Genomic DNA, 16,013 nt, shown 5'->3' with positions numbered 1-16,013 from the left:
GTTGTTTTTCGCTTGCTTCACTTGATGAAGATGTGAATAAATATTGAAAATACTCTAGAATACATAACCAGATAGTGATTAGTTTCTTACCTAATGGTATGGATTGTTGGAAATGTAATAAAACAATCATGTGTTTTGCTACGCTATGTCAGTTGTATATTTTCTGATGTAGATAGTTTGAATTGCTTATTTTCATATGCAATATCCATTGACAAAGAATTTTCTTTTTTTTACCCATGTTGGTTCTTCCTATTCTCATTGTAGTTTTTTTTTTTTTCCAAAATGAGTTGCACTTTCAAGGCTACTTCTTTTTCTTCAAAAAGAAAAAGGAAAACAAGAGAGTTCATATATAAATATATAAAACTAAACAAGAACATAACAGAACTTACTAATCTTATTGAAAGCAAACTTAGCAAGAACATGAGCTGTATGAATAGCCCACCAAGTAGCTTTAGTAACAGTAAAGTGAAAACTTAACAAGCAAAAGTGAAGGAAAAACAATCAATGGCAAAGATCGATAATCCCTATGAGGGTGTTTATCATGCAAGAAGAATATACAATCCAGAAGTCAAAACAAAGAGAGAATAATTAGCAATTCCAAGTGTGTAGTTCCATTGTTCCAGCCATCTATTTATAGGCTACATGATGTCTCTTTATCAATGGTTACAACCATTGATATTGAGTCTCCAAACCCAGTAGTCACTATGCTTCATACAATTGTGTCTTTTCATTTTGAATTCAAACCAAACCTTCTAGATTTACATCCTCCTTGAGGGAAGGATCAATCACCAAGCTATGGGAAATAATAGGATGCAGAGAGTCACACTATATTATGGTGTGGTCATCTCTATTTCCATCAAAAATTACATCTAGAATTAATGTCTTCCAAACCCAATAAACCAAACAAATTACAGACCATATAGGCCTCCCTTCGAAGTAGCTGGACATGAAGGTTGAAGAAGCATAGAAGAATGCACTACCCAGGCTGAATCTGCATTGCTTCTTAGCCTTGTCTATAGCAACTTTGACAGACCTTCCCGATAAACCACAAAAATGAGGATTAGTACCAACAAAATAAGAGGAACGAGCAGCTTAATTCATTCTGGGGCACTAAGACCTTCTTATCTTCCTGAAACAAATTAGCAGATTTGTAAATGAAATTCCCAGATTTGGATTTTGATTAGGCCTAATCATATTCATTTGGGTACACTTCTGTCAAACTTTTTATTATCAACCCATGTTTCAAAAAGAAAAATTAAAAAAGGATTAAATCATGGTATGCAACTACAACTGCATTGAACCAATGTGATATTCAATGAGAAAGAATGAATTCCAAATTTCATCCTCTTTGAACTATTACATAAATTTAAGCGATCAAATCATATCTTGCTTTTTAATTTTTCTTCTTGAATTGATTTGAGCATAATACAAATGTATAAAATTGAAACATGACACTGCTGATGAATAAAAAATATGACAATACTAATTAATAAAATCATGGCAATACTAATGTGTTAGTACTTATTCAATAAAACTCAATAGGTCCAAGTTTCCTCTCCAGATTGATAAGAAAAATGTTTGGATTCCAGTTTTTATTAGCTGTAACCATGTCATTTGCATACATTTTTGTCAAACTTTTCAAACTTTTGGATTCCCTGTTCATTTTTTTTTCTTTTTTTTTTCTATTGAAGAAAATTTTATTGAAAAACTAGATAAAGGTCAAACCAACCTAAGATCAGTGTGGACGCAAACCTTGCTACTTCATGATCATGAGCCACATGTTACAAGATCCTCTAGTATAAGCAAAAGAAGAGTTACGAAAAGATAAAGCAAAATATGACAATCAGCTAGCATAACCTCTGTTGCAACGCCAATTCTATGCATAAAATTTAACTCATAAACAACTTGTTGAGCTTCACTTTCAAGAATAACTGCCTGAACCCTTCAGCTTCAACGAAGACAAGAGCCCCCATAACAACAATGCCTTCGATTATCTTCTTTATCTTCATCATCTTCATCTTCTTCTTCATCTTTGTGGTCTTCTAGAATGGATTTGAACATAGCATAAGCACATTAAATTGAAACGTGACAGTACTGATGAATATGAACAGGACATTTGTAATGATCAATTAAAATTCTAAGTGTGGTTCAATCTCTTTCATTTTATTTTCTAAGAGAAAAATTTTCTTAATTTTTTTTTAGAGTAATTACCTACTTTCATGATTTTGATGGGCCTGCAATAATTCACAGAGGGTAATTGCTGTGTGAAAATAAAAAATTTCTTCCTAATTTATTACATTACTAATTCCAGAGCTATGTAAAAGGAAAGGATAAGATGTAATTTAAAAGTTAAATCCCATGTTAACTAAAGTAGGTTTGTGACCAATATGTAAATGACAGAATGAGAAATTCAACAACCTAATTTTTTTCCCTTTCAATGTAGCCATTGATAACTTCATTTATATAGCACTCCATGGTGAGAAATAAATTTAATTAGTAAAAGATAGATAAATAGATGTTCCCAAAGTACTACAAGGAACCAAAAAATACAGGCATGAAAAAATATGAACAAAAATAATGTGGGGATATAGGTACATTCTAAATGTGGGCTCCACTATAAGAATTAAATTTGGACTACAAATTATTTTTCTAGATAATTTTTTTATTTATTTTGGTTGGGAAATACTAAATGGTGTGTACCATATGCAAGTTATGCCATTTGTGAGTTTGACCATCACAAACTGTAACGCCCTCAAAATAATAACATTAAAACCCATCACTAGACATGCATTGATATAAAAGAAACCAACCATTTATATTCATCAGAGTAGTTCTTACAATAGTATTACATGTTAACAACAAAAGCAAATGCCCTATGGGCTTACAGCTTTCCAAGTCAACACCTGGTTACACAAAAGAAGAGTACTAACTCTATACAAAATAAGCCCTTGGCTTGATATACATGTAACACTAACAAAATAAACGAAAAGAGTCTTCAACTCTCATCATCATCCAAGCTATGTCCTTGGAGGTGGCATACTACCTGTATCTGAAAATAATGTCCCATATAGGGTGAGCCAACGCCCAGTAGAAATATGCTAAACACAGTATGCGCATTAACTAAGACATTGGCAATTGATAAATGTTCAATTTTCATAAATCAATTCATAACCCATTTCCATTTCATGACCACCACGTTCATGTTTCATTTCAGTTTCCATTTCTTATCAATTTCACAATTTACATCAACGGCTCAGAACCTGGCCAACCACTTATATGAGACAGTGACTCATATTAAACGTTTCCCATTTTACACTAGATAAACATACTAGTTGTATCAACATCTCAACAGATAAGCATACAAAGGTGTATCCACATTTCAACAGATATGCATATTAGCTATATCAACACTTCCAAAGATAAGCATATGAACTGTATCAACACTTCCAAAGATAAGCCTATGAGCTATATCAACACATTATCTGACAAGCATATGAGCTGTATCAGTGGAGTCCATCCCCTATCTCCTCCCAAACAACATCCGGTTTAGAGGTCCATCCCCTATCTTCCCCTAAACCATGGAGTACATCCCCTATCTCCTCCCACACACACAACGTATATACACAAAGGTCATATACACAATCAATCAATACATAACGTTAATGTATTCTATCAACCGTCATACTCTATGACATATCCAATTGATTAGTTTTAGTTTGCCTAATCATCATGCATTGTCTACAACAATCAAAACTACCCTCCACCGGTAGCCCAACCAATTATTTCTAAACAGATAATAAAAGCTCCAACAGATAAAATATCAATGTTTTCAAAAGTGAGCGATTAATAAATCTAACTCCACTATTCAACCATATAATGAACCAATTTCATTATTTTCAACTCAATTCCATAAAATCATAATTTTCCCAAAATTAGGGTTTTCCACCCGATTTCCCAATATTGACCCAATGGTCTAAATATCAACAACCAACAATGATATCATTATTTTGAACCCACAATGCACATTTTAGACTCAAAATAACAAATCCTCTTTTAACATTTTGAAACCCTAAGTCCCAAAATTTACCCAACTTCAACACTTTATCAAAACAACCAAAAATCTATGTCAAAGACCATAAGAGTGAGTAGGAATCCCTACCTCAAATTCAGAGCTCAATGAAAGAATATGAAGAAATTCAACGTGCTCCAAAACTCAATATTCTCGGATCAAAGTGTAGCCCTTGACGATCAACCCAACTTTTACAAAGGCCGAAGGAAAAGGAAACACTCTAACTACATCAAACCCTAGAGTGAAGGGAGTTTCTAGAGAGAGGAACTCTCAAAATGACTTTTTAGAAAGTAAGAGAGAGGGAGAGAATGTAAAAAGTGATTTTAAAATGCCCAGCTGCCAACTGATATACGACATTCCCGCTCGAGCGGAGAACACAACGCTCGAGCGTCAAGAACAAAAAACTAGGTACGCTCGAGCGCAAGAAGGCCCGCTCGAGCGCCAAGACACAAGAATAAAGTACATCCGCTCGAGCGCGAAAATCAATCCGCTCAAGCGTAGATTTCCCCCTCCCAGAACTTACACCAAAAAGTACTACCCGCTCGAGCGCCACCGCTCGAGCGTAAAGAAACCCGCTCGAGCGTGAAAAACATGCTTGCAGAAGTTCTGCAGAGCACCAAAATACTGGGAGCGTGCAATCTCCGCTCGAGCGCAACAAGGCCCGCTCGAGTGGAACGACCAAAAATCTGGCAACAAGATTTTAGACCAAGATTCAACCCACCTGTTCGAAACATGCCCAACACATCCTAAAACTCAAACAAATGGAATTAAAGGATGACAACAAGATAGATACGACTACCAACTCCACAGAACCGAATCCGGAATACAACAGAACAGTAAAGGGACAACTAGGATCGCTATACAAACAGCTAACAAAAGGACATACCGAGTTTGATGTTGATGCTCTTAGCTAGAACATGAGGTGCATGAATAGCCTACTTAGTAGCTTTAGTAACACAAAAGTGAAAACCAAACAAGCAATTAAATTACATACAAATTTAATGTCTTGCACTAAACCAAACAAAGTAGAACTATATGTCAGCATATGCACCTCAGATATCTCTGATATGCTTGAACCATCACGGCTAAGGAGCATAGAGGGATGAACAACTTAATTCATTACAGGGCACTAAGACACTGTCATCCATCCTGCAACAAATTAGCAAGCTGGTAAGTGAAATTCCTCGATTAAGATTTTGATCAGGCCTAATCATATTCAATTTGGGCACACTTCCATCAAACTTTTCATTATCAATTACTAAGTTTTGAAAAGAAAACATAAAAAGGTATTAAAATAATAATAGTGTACAGTTGCATTGGTTAAATCAATTTGATATGCAATAAGAAAGAATGAATTCCTGATTTCATCCTCTTTCATTATCAGCATAAGTCTGTGGAAAAAGAATTTTTATATAACCCATGCTAGTTTCTGTCTTTTCTTATTGTAGTTTCTTCAAATATTAGCTCTAACCAATCAATTGAGTACACTTCTCTCAAACTCTTCATAATGATTTCATAGTTTCAAAAAGAGATTAAAAGAGTTGTATGAAGCTGATTAAAGCAATCCAATAGGTACCGAGAAATATTGATTCCTTGATTTTAACCCATTTTCTTTTCTTTTTTTTCTTTTTTTTGTCACCAAAAGAAAATTTATTGAAAAACTAGATGAATTATAACCAAGAGCTGCCTAGTGCAAGATCTTCTAGTATAAACACAACAAGAGTTGAGAAAATATCATGTAAATATATGGCAATCATCTATCACAACCTTTGTGTCAACACCAGCTCTATGCGTAGAATTCATACCTGCAGTGACAAGAACCTCCCAAACAACATTGCTTTCAATTCCATTCAGTTGGAATTGATTTGAACATAAGCATACATAAGCATATAAAATTGAAACATGACAATACTAATGAATAGAAACATTACATTACTAATGATGAATAAAAATATAACAGTACTACTCTCTTAGTGTTAGTACTTATTTAATGCCAGTTGAAAGGGGCAAGGTTTCTCTCCAATTCTAATTCTAGTTCAATATACTTTAGCTTTTATTTCTGTCCCTAAGTTTTTTTAAAGAGAAATTATGTACTATCATGATTTTGATGGGTTATTCATAGTGGGTAATTGTCGTGTAGTAATAAAAAAATTACATCCTGATTTATTAGCTAACTAATACCATAGATAAGATGTGAAAGGAAAAGATAAGATGGAGATACAAGCTAAACCTAAACCCTACATTAAGTTAAGTAGGCTTTGATCGATATGTAAATACCACAATCAGAAATTCACTAACATAATTTTTCTAAGAGCAATTACCTGTTTTCATGATTTTGATGGGTCTGCGACAATCCACAGAGGATAACTTGCGTGTAAAAATATTTTTTTTCCTTCATAATTTATTACATAAATAATTTTGGAGATATGTAAAAGAAAAAGATAAGATGTAGATTTAAAAGTTAAATCCCATGTTAAATAAAGTAGGATGTGACCAGTATGCAAATACCATAATAAGAAATTCACCAACACAAATTTTTTTTTTCCACCTTTCATTGTAGCAGTTGATAGCTTCATCTATATAGCACACTCCATGGTGAAAAATAAATATTAAGAATAAGAGAGTGATAAATAGATGTCTTGAGAATAATGCTAGAGACTAAAAATTTAGACAGAAAAATACTAACAAAAATATTGTATGGTGTAGATACAATTATATATTGTGAGCTCCAGTATAGGACTTGGGAGCAATAAGCAATTGAAAATAAATGAGATGTAGATATAAATTTCAAATATATATGAAACAAGTCTACTCCCAATAGAAGAACAGCTTGCATGTGAATATTCAAGTGAGGAAAAGTTATAGGCATATGTAGAAAAGGGAAAAAAAAGAGACAAAGAGGGAGAGAGATGAGTGGAAGAAGTACTGATCTTCACTCTCCTATGTTTTTGAAAATTTCTTCTATTTTATTGTCTTTGTCAGTTTATCTTAATATCAAAGATTAAATACAAAAATTGTGGTATATTAAAATTCTTATTGTTCCTCTCCTTCTTGGTCATCGACCACTCGAAGCCTGTCATTGAATGCTTTAGGCATATAGGCAATCTCCAATTCTTAGATGGAAGAGATGAATCTCAATCCAAAATTTATTGGTGGTCTTGCTCTTTTCATGTTAATTACTCTTAGTTTTATATGTTCACACATTGTTTAGGAAAAGGCTTGGGTCAAGAAAAAAAAAATGTGTCTTTTTTTTCAAACATTTCTCCACCTCAAAACTTCCTCTCATGAATACATATATATATATATATATATATGGTAATAAAATAAAATAAAAACAAAGAAAACAAAACAAAAAAACCTGGCACAAGGTGCTGACATCATATTTGTTTAACCCATGCTGGTTCTTCCTTCTCTCATTGTAATTTCTTCAAATTGAGTTGCATTTTCTAGGCTACTTTTTTTTTTTTTTTTCAAAATAAAAAAGTTTATAGGGAAAATGGCACATGTAGTCCCCAAAATGTATTTCTTCTATCAATTTGGTTTTTCTAGTTCTAAATTGCATCAATTTTACCATTAAGTAATTTATTTGTATCAATTTAGTCTAAAAAAAAAAAAACTCCCAAACTGTCATTAAACAGGCAAATGGGATGCATCTAAAGAAAGAACCGAATTCAAGGCAATTGGGGGGTTGACAACCTAATCAAAAGGTAATATAGCGACCCCGATCTTTTCCCATTTGATTATTATATCCGGACTTAGGTTCCGTTTATTCTGTCATTGTGTAATTATTGTTGTCGTCCTTTATTTTCTCATTTGGAGTTATAGGATGTGTTGGGCAGGTTTATTTCAGGTTGGTTGGGTTTGTAAACCAAGTGTTGCTGTCCAGTTTTTGGGTTGGTCGCTCGAGCCAGGGTTTGGTCGCTCGAGCGAGGGTTGTATTTTGTGTCTTCTGGCTCGATCCAGCTTTTCTTCGCTCGAGCGAGCGACTGCATCTGGTATAGACCTGAGGGCAGTGCTTATTCGCTCGAGCGAGATTTTCTTCGCTCGAGCGAGCGAGGTGTATGTTTTCGAGTTCCTTGCTCGAGCGAGCATTCTGTCGCTCGAGCGTGCTCCAGGGTTGCAGACCTGAAGCATTGCATTCTTGGCTCGAGCGAGCTTTTCTTCGCTCGAGCGAGTTTTTCGTGTGTCTGGTCGCTCGAGCGACCAAGTCTTCGCTCGAGCGAGCCTGTCCAGTTTAATTAGACAGCAGCGGGATTTTAATCAGTTTTTCATCCTCTTTTTAGATTCCAAACCCTAAGGTCCGACTTCTCTCTCACCCTGCTCACCTTCTCTCTTAGATTTGATCCACTTAGGGTGTGTTTCTACCCTAGATCCTTCATTAAAAAGAGTGTGTGAGTCGAGGGCTTCTTTTTAATCTGAATTGTTGGTAGTTTGGAGCACTTTGGAGTTTGGGTCTTCATCTCCATCTTCTCTTTTGGGACTATTTCTTCGAGATAGGGATTTCCTACTCCATTCTATAAGTTTTGTTCTAAGTTTTGGTATTTTGATATGTTGGGGACACTTTGGTAATTTTGGGAAAAACCCTAGTTGTATTGATAAATTAATTTGTATAATTAGTTTAAGGGAATTTGGGAATTTGGTTAAATTCATGAAATTGAGGAATTCATTGATTAAATGGTGTAGTGGGATAGTTTAAACTACTCGCCTATTGAATTGTTGTTACATTTATTTCCAGTCTAGAAATAACTGTTTTGGGCTATCGGTGGAGGATAGTCGTGATTGTTGTAGACATTGCATGTGGATTAGGAATAACTGAAACTAATCACATTGGTTAAGTCATTAATTTTGACTATTGCATTAATACAGAAAATACGTGTATTGATTGAGCATGGCATTTGCATACATTGTTTTGTGTGGGAGGAGATAGGGGATGTACTCCACGGTTTAGGGAAAGATAGGGGATGGACCTCTAAATCGGATTTTGTTTGGGAGGAGATAGGGGATGGACTCCATTAGCATCACTTTTATGTGTGCTTATTTATATAGAAGTGTTTTTATTGATACAGCACTAAAATGTGTATCAAATTGGAAGTATGATGTGTTTTGATTTGAGCTTGAGTCTCATCTGTTTGTTGATATTGGAAGAATGTGAATATGATATATATAGTTCACTGTTGTAAGTTTGGCCAGGTTCTGAGCCATATTGATAAAGTTGGAAAGTAAAATGTGTCTTAAACAATAGTGTCATGAGACTGTAAAATGATGTAATTGATTATCTTGGTTAACCATCTATTGAATGCTATTCCTTTAATCAATGCTTATATTTGGTTTAGTATATTTCTACTGGGTTGTGGCTCACCCTTTATGGGAACATCATTTTCAGGTCCAGGTGATAAGCTACCTTCAAGGACTTAGCTTGGAAGGGTTTGGATTTTGAAGACTATCTTTAGTTATTTGCTTTTATTTGATAAACATTCAAGCCTAGGGCTTTATTTGTATTTGAGTTAGAACTCATATTTTTGTGTCCAAGTGTTGGCTTGGAAAGATGTAAGCCCATAGGGCATTTAATTTGATAGTATATGTAATGTTTTCTTTTTGTAATACTCTGATGAATGAGATATGAATTGGTTTCTTTTAATATTGCATGCCAATGATATATATATAATGGGTTTATTCTGAGGGATTGACAACTTGGTATCAGAGTGTACCGGGTTTGAATACTTTGGGTACGTGGGAAGTGATTAGTATCACAATGGGTTCGTCTCGTCTGATAGAGACTTAGTGTAATGTTATATGCTTATGTGATAACATGTTTATGTGATTATGTGTGTATGGAATGTAGTTTCTAGGATGTTGATTGGACCCTTGAGTTTCTAGTAGTCTTGTTGGAAAGGCACTTGATCACTGCTGCTTCCAACCGGAACTATAGTAATGCATTGGGACTATCATTATCCGGGAATGAAATTCGTAGATGCTTGTGTGATTATGTGCTTACGTGGAATGAATTATTGTTGTCCAATGCATTAGGACGCGAGTGTTTAGCTTCGGCACATTTATTATTGTGCTAATGTCTTTGTTTCCTTTATTAGGATGTCAGGACAAGGACGAGGACGCGGTAGGCGTGGTAGGCCGGTTAGGCAGGAGGTGCCTGTGCCAGAGGAGATTTCAGCAGTTCAGGAGGGAATTGGCCAGGCCAATGTGGCCGAGCCAGTAGGCCAGCAGGCTATGGGCGCTCTAGCCCGAGAGATAGCAGGGGCATTCAGGGAGTCAGTAGGCATTCTCAGAGCTGAGAATCAAGCTCGGGATGTTGCTGCAGACGCAGGACCTTCTTTTTTGAAGAGGGAGTTCTTCCGGTCTAATCCGGATGAATTTGTGGGTGACCCTAAAGAGCCGCTTAAGGCAGATGAATGGCTCGAACAGACAACGAAGACGTTTGAGATGCTTGGCATTGAAGACGAGGGGTTGAAAGTGACCTTGGCATCTTTCCAGTTGAAGGGGGATGCGGGTCAGTGGTGGAAGTTTACTAAGGGTCGTATAGGAGGTACATGGGAGGCTTTTGTGAATGCTTTCGAGGAAAAGTTCTTATCTCCAGCAGTTAGGGAGAAGCTGAGAGACCAGTTCTGCCAGCTTAAGCAGTCGAGTTCTTCAGTGGCTGAGTTTGAGGCTGCATTTACTAGTTTGTCCAGGTTTGCACCTGAGTTGGTGGCGTCTGAAAAACGCCGTTGTATCGAGTTTGAGAAGAAGTTGAGGCGTGGCCTCAAGCTGAGAGTTGGGGGAACTATGATTCGGGATTATGGGCGTATGGTTGATGCTGCAGCCCACATGGAAATCATGATGCAGGAGGAGGAGGAAGGACAGAAGGGCTCCAAGAGGAGTCAGGATGGTCAGAGTGATGGTAGGAGACAGAAGGGTTTTTATCCTCAGCAGTCTCAGGGTAGCTTTTCTAGATCGACTTTTCCTATGCCGAGTGCTAGTTCGGGGAAAGGCAGTCAGGGAGACATTACCTGTTTCAAGTGTGGCCAGCTGGGCCACAAGTCTCCAGTTTGTCCTCAGAGGGGAGGAGTGCAGAGAGCAGCATCATCTTCGGCTCGATCTCAGAGCCAGAGCCAGGGTAGAGGCCAGCCACTCTCGTGTTATCAGTGTGGTCAGCCGGGGCATATGAAGAGGTATTGCCCGTAGTTGGGTGGCACACCGGGTGCATCTGGTTTGAGGCCGATTCAGGGTCAGCAGCCAGCTCAGTCGGGTCAGGCCTCGAGGGCCAATCAGGGGGCTTCATCGTCCCAGTCGGTGCAGCAATCTTATGCTCCTTGGGGTGAACAAGTTGATCAGAGGTCGTCTGGGCGCGTGTATGCTGTTACCGCGCAGGATCTTGTGCCAGCACCATCAGTTGTGAGAGGTACCTTCTTGTTTTGCAACTCGGTTGCTAATGTTTTGATTGATACGGGTGCATCCCATTCCTTTGTGTCTGCTGCATTTGCATCTGTTTTGGAGTTGGAGTTAGCACAATTAACATCTCCTATTTGTGTAGTGTCACCTCTTGGGGGTGAATTGATTTTGAAACAAGGTGTTAGGGGTTGTGATATAGAGGTTGATTACCATAGAATCCCATTTTCCTTTGTAGTTTTGCCTATGAGGGGTTTCGATGTTATTTTGGGTATGGACTGGTTATCGTCATACCGGGCAGTTATTGATTGCTACCGCCAGAGGGTCACTTGTTGTACCGTGAGCGGAGAGTATTTTCATTTTCTGGGGGACCGGGTTGGTAATGTGTTGCCACCGGGGTATGTTCCGCGAGGATGGAGTGAGCTTAGTGGTCTACTTGCTAACCTTTCGATTAGTGAGGATGATGAGACTCAGATTGTGTTGCCAAGGGTGGTTTGTGAGTATTCGGACGTCTTTCCCGAGGATCTTGTTGGTTTGCCACCGCATCGAGAGATTGAATTCTCTATTGACCTAGTGCCCGGCACGACGCCGATTTCTATGGCACCTTATCGTTTTGCCCCAGCCGAGTTAGTTGAGTTGAAGATTCAGCTCCAGGAGTTACTAGACAAGGGTTATATTCGTCCTAGTGTTTCGCCGTGGGGAGCACCGGCCCTCTTTGTTAAAAAGAAAGGTGGTGCTTTGAGACTTTGTATAGATTACCGGAAATTGAATCGGGCTACGGTTAATAATAAGTACCCTATGCCTCGTATAGATGATCTGTTTGATCAGTTGAAGGGTTCTCGTTGTTTCTCGAAGATAGACTTGAGATCGGGTTATCATCAGTTAAGAGTCAGGGAGGAGGATATTCCGAAGACGGCATTCCGTACACGGTATGGCCACTATGAGTTTCTGGTGATGCCATTTGGGCTCACCAATGCACCGGCAGTTTTTATGGATTTGATGAATCGAATATTCCGAGAATTTTTAGATTGTTTTGTAGTCGTCTTCGTGGACGACATCCTTATTTATTCACCTTCTGAGGAGAAGCACAAGGAACACTTGAGAGTGGTGCTTGAGTTACTTAGAGCCCATAGGCTTTATGCTAAGTTTGGGAAGTGTGAGTTCTGGCTAGAAGAGGTCAAGTTCTTAGGCCATGTAGTTTCTGGGGAAGGAGTGTCTGTTGATACATCCAAGACTGAGGCAGTGCAAGATTGGGCACAGCCTAAGAGTGTGTTTGAGATCCACAGTTTTCTGGGGTTAGCTGGGTATTATCGTCGGTTTGTGAAAGATTTCTCCAGATTAGCTTCGCCTTTGACTAGATTGACTCGGAAGGGAGTCAAATTTGTATGGAGTGAGACTTGTGAAAAGTCGTTCCAGGAGTTGAAAGTTAGACTGACCACCGCTCCAGTCTTGATTATTCCAGAGAGAGGGTTGGGTTATGCAGTCTATTGTGATGCCTCACGAGAGGGTCTGGGTTGTGTGTTAATGCAAGAAGGGAAAGTAGTTGCCTATGGCTCTCGTCAGTTGAAAATTCACGAGCAGAATTACCCTACGCATGATCTAGAGTTAGCAGCTGTGATATTTGCCTTGAAGATTTGGAGGCATTATCTTTATGGTGAGAGATTCGAGGTATTCTCGGATCATAAGAGTCTGAAATATTTGTTTACACAGAAAGATTTGAACTTGAGGCAGAGGAGGTGGATGGAGTTTATAGAGGATTATGACTTTGAGTTGCATTATCATCCGGGAAAGGCCAACGTGGTGGCCGATGCCCTTAGCAGAAAACCTGTTGGTGACATAGCTAGTATAGCCATCCGAGAATGGGAGATGTTGGGTGCACTTGGGGAGTTTAATTTACTTCTGGGCGAATCCGTTGAGGCTGCGGCCTTGTTTTCTGTTGTTGTACAACCTACACTCGTGACTCGAGTGTTAGAGGCTCAGAGGGGTGACTATGAGGTAGAAACCCTCCGTGAGAAGATTTTCGGTGGGAAGGATGAGAAGGGTTTGACGGTGTATCCCGACCTGAGTGTGAGATACCGAGACCATCTGTTTGTGCCGGAGTCTTGTCGAGAGGAGGTACTCCGAGAGTTTCATCATTCACGCCTTGCGGTGCATCCGGGAGGCACTAAGATGTATCGGGATTTGGGTCGCCAGTTCTGGTGGTGGGGTATGAAGAGAGATGTGGCAGCTTTCGTATCTAAGTGCCTTACTTGTCAGCAAGTGAAGGCCGAACATCAGAGGCCAGCGGGTTTGTTGCAACCCTTGCCTATTGCCGAGTGGAAGTGTGAACACGTCACTATGGACTTCGTTGTGGGTCTTCCGAGGACTCAGCGGGGTAGTGATGCTATTTGGGTGGTTGTAGACCGGTTGACTAAGTCGGCGCACTTCATTCCTATGCGCGTGAGAGATTCAGTCAATCATCTTGCCGACTTGTACATTCGGGACATAGTGAAGTTGCACGGGGTCCCAGTGACGATCGTCTCAGATAGAGATCCTCGGTTTACTGCCAGGTTGTGGCAGAGTTTGCAGAGTGCCTTGGGCACTAAGTTGACCTTTAGCACGGCTTATCACCCACAGACTGACGGGCAGTCTGAGCGTACTATTCAGATCCTTGAGGATATGCTTCGGGGTTATGTTCTAGACTTTAGTGGGTCATGGGAGAGGCACTTGCCGTTGGTGGAGTTTGCCTACAACAACAGTTTCCAGTCTAGTATCGGTATGGCACCATTTGAGGCCTTGTATGGCCAACCGTGTAGATCTCCTGTTTGTTGGGCCGAGGTGGGTGATGCACCTCTGTTGGGTCCGGAGTTGGTGAGGGAAACGACGGAGAAAGTTGAGCTTATCCGTAAGAGGCTTGTTACAGCACAGAGTCGTCAGAAATCTTATGCAGACCGTAGAAGGAGACCTTTGGTGTTTGAGGTGGGTGATCATGTCTTTCTGAAGATATCACCTAGGCGGGGTTTGATGAGGTTTGGGAAGAGCGGGAAGTTGTCCCCTCGGTTCATTGGTCCGTTTGAGATCATTGAGAGGATTGGCGAGGCTGCTTATCGTTTAGCTTTACCGCCGCAGCTGTCCGGAGTACATGACGTGTTTCATGTGAGTATGCTTCGGAAGTATGAGCCGGATCCATCACATGTGTTGGATTGGACCGATTTAGTGGTTGATGAGGATGTCTCGTATGAGGAGAGACCGGTTCGGGTATTGGATAGGCGGGATCAAGTTTTGCGAGGCAAAACCATCCCTTTGGTGAAAGTTTTGTGGAAACATCACGGAGTGGAGGAAGCCACTTGGGAACGTGAATTGGAAGTCCGCCAGAAATATCCGGACATGTTTGTTGATTTGTAATCTTATAATTAGATTCTGTTATATTGTTGAACTTAAGAGCTTTATATATGTCCTAAGTTGTAAAACATTGAGTTTGTAGTGGTAAATGGGTGTATCTTGAAACTTGCCTCATTATAGAAGTTTAGTGTAACACTGCATCTGTTGAGTACATTGTTGAATGTGTTGTATATATCATGCAATTGAATATGACATGGGAATTACTAACATTGAAAGGAATAATGCATAATAGTGATGCAGGCTGAAATATATATATGTTGTTTTATATATATTGTGAGATACCCCTTGATAAAGAGATGAAGTGACCAGTATTGGGTCAAAATGTTTATTATTGTTACATAATATCTTTGGGAATTGAGAAAAAATTATTTTTTTTATAAACTTATGCATAATTTCGGGGACGAAATTCTTTTAAGGGGGCGAGGTTATAGCGACCCCGGTCTTTTCCCATTTGATTATTATATCCGGACTTAGGTTCCGTTTATTCTGTCATTGTGTAATTATTGTTGTCGTCCTTTATTTTCTCATTTGGAGTTATAGGATGTGTTGGGCAGGTTTATTTCAGGTTGGTTGGGTTTGTAAACCAAGTGTTGCTGTCCAGTTTTTGGGTTGGTCGCTCGAGCCAGGGTTTGGTCGCTCGAGCGAGGGTTGTATTTTGTGTCTTCTGGCTCGATCCAGCTTTTCTTCGCTCGAGCGAGCGACTGCATCTGGTATAGACCTGAGGGCAGTGCTTATTCTCTCGAGCGAGATTTTCTTCGCTCGAGCGAGCGAGGTGTATGTTTTCGAGTTCCTTGCTCGAGCGAGCATTCTGTCGCTCAAGCGTGCTCCAGGGTTGCAGACCTGAAGCATTGCATTCTTGGCTCGAGCGAGCTTTTCTTCGCTCGAGCGAGTTTTTCGTGTGTCTGGTCGCTCGAGCGACCAAGTCTTCGCTCGAGCGAGCCTGTCCAGTTTAATTAGATAGCAGCGGGATTTTAATCAGTTTTTCATCCTCTTTTTAGATTCCAAACCCTAAGGTCCGACTTCTCTCTCACCCTGCTCACCTTCTCTCTTAGATTTGATCCACTTAGGGTGTGTTTCTACCCTAGATCCTTCATTAAAAAGAGTGTGTGAGTCGAGGGCTTCGTTTTAATCTGAATTGTTGGTAGTTTGGAGCACTTTGGAGTTTGGGTCTTCATCTCCA

At 39.3% G+C, this 16,013-nt stretch overlaps 1 long non-coding RNA gene across 1 annotated transcript; it reads right to left on the bottom strand.

The window, feature by feature from the left end:
- Positions 1-568: 568 nt before the first annotated feature.
- LOC145806176 (uncharacterized) lies at positions 569-7,410 on the bottom strand. The gene is made up of 3 exons (XR_014348911.1): positions 5,121-7,410; positions 1,753-2,042; positions 569-1,129 (listed from the first exon to the last, which is right to left on the bottom strand). It is a non-coding gene; the product is annotated as an uncharacterized LOC145806176 (long non-coding RNA).
- Between the last annotated feature and the right edge of the window lie 8,603 nt (positions 7,411-16,013).

Source organism: Camellia sinensis, chromosome 13 (genome assembly GCF_055761805.1).
Source record: "Camellia sinensis isolate YWXY chromosome 13, ASM5576180v1, whole genome shotgun sequence".
In the NCBI taxonomy this organism is placed as follows: Eukaryota; Viridiplantae; Streptophyta; class Magnoliopsida; order Ericales; family Theaceae; genus Camellia; species Camellia sinensis.
This window is presented reverse-complemented; position numbering and strand designations above follow the sequence as displayed.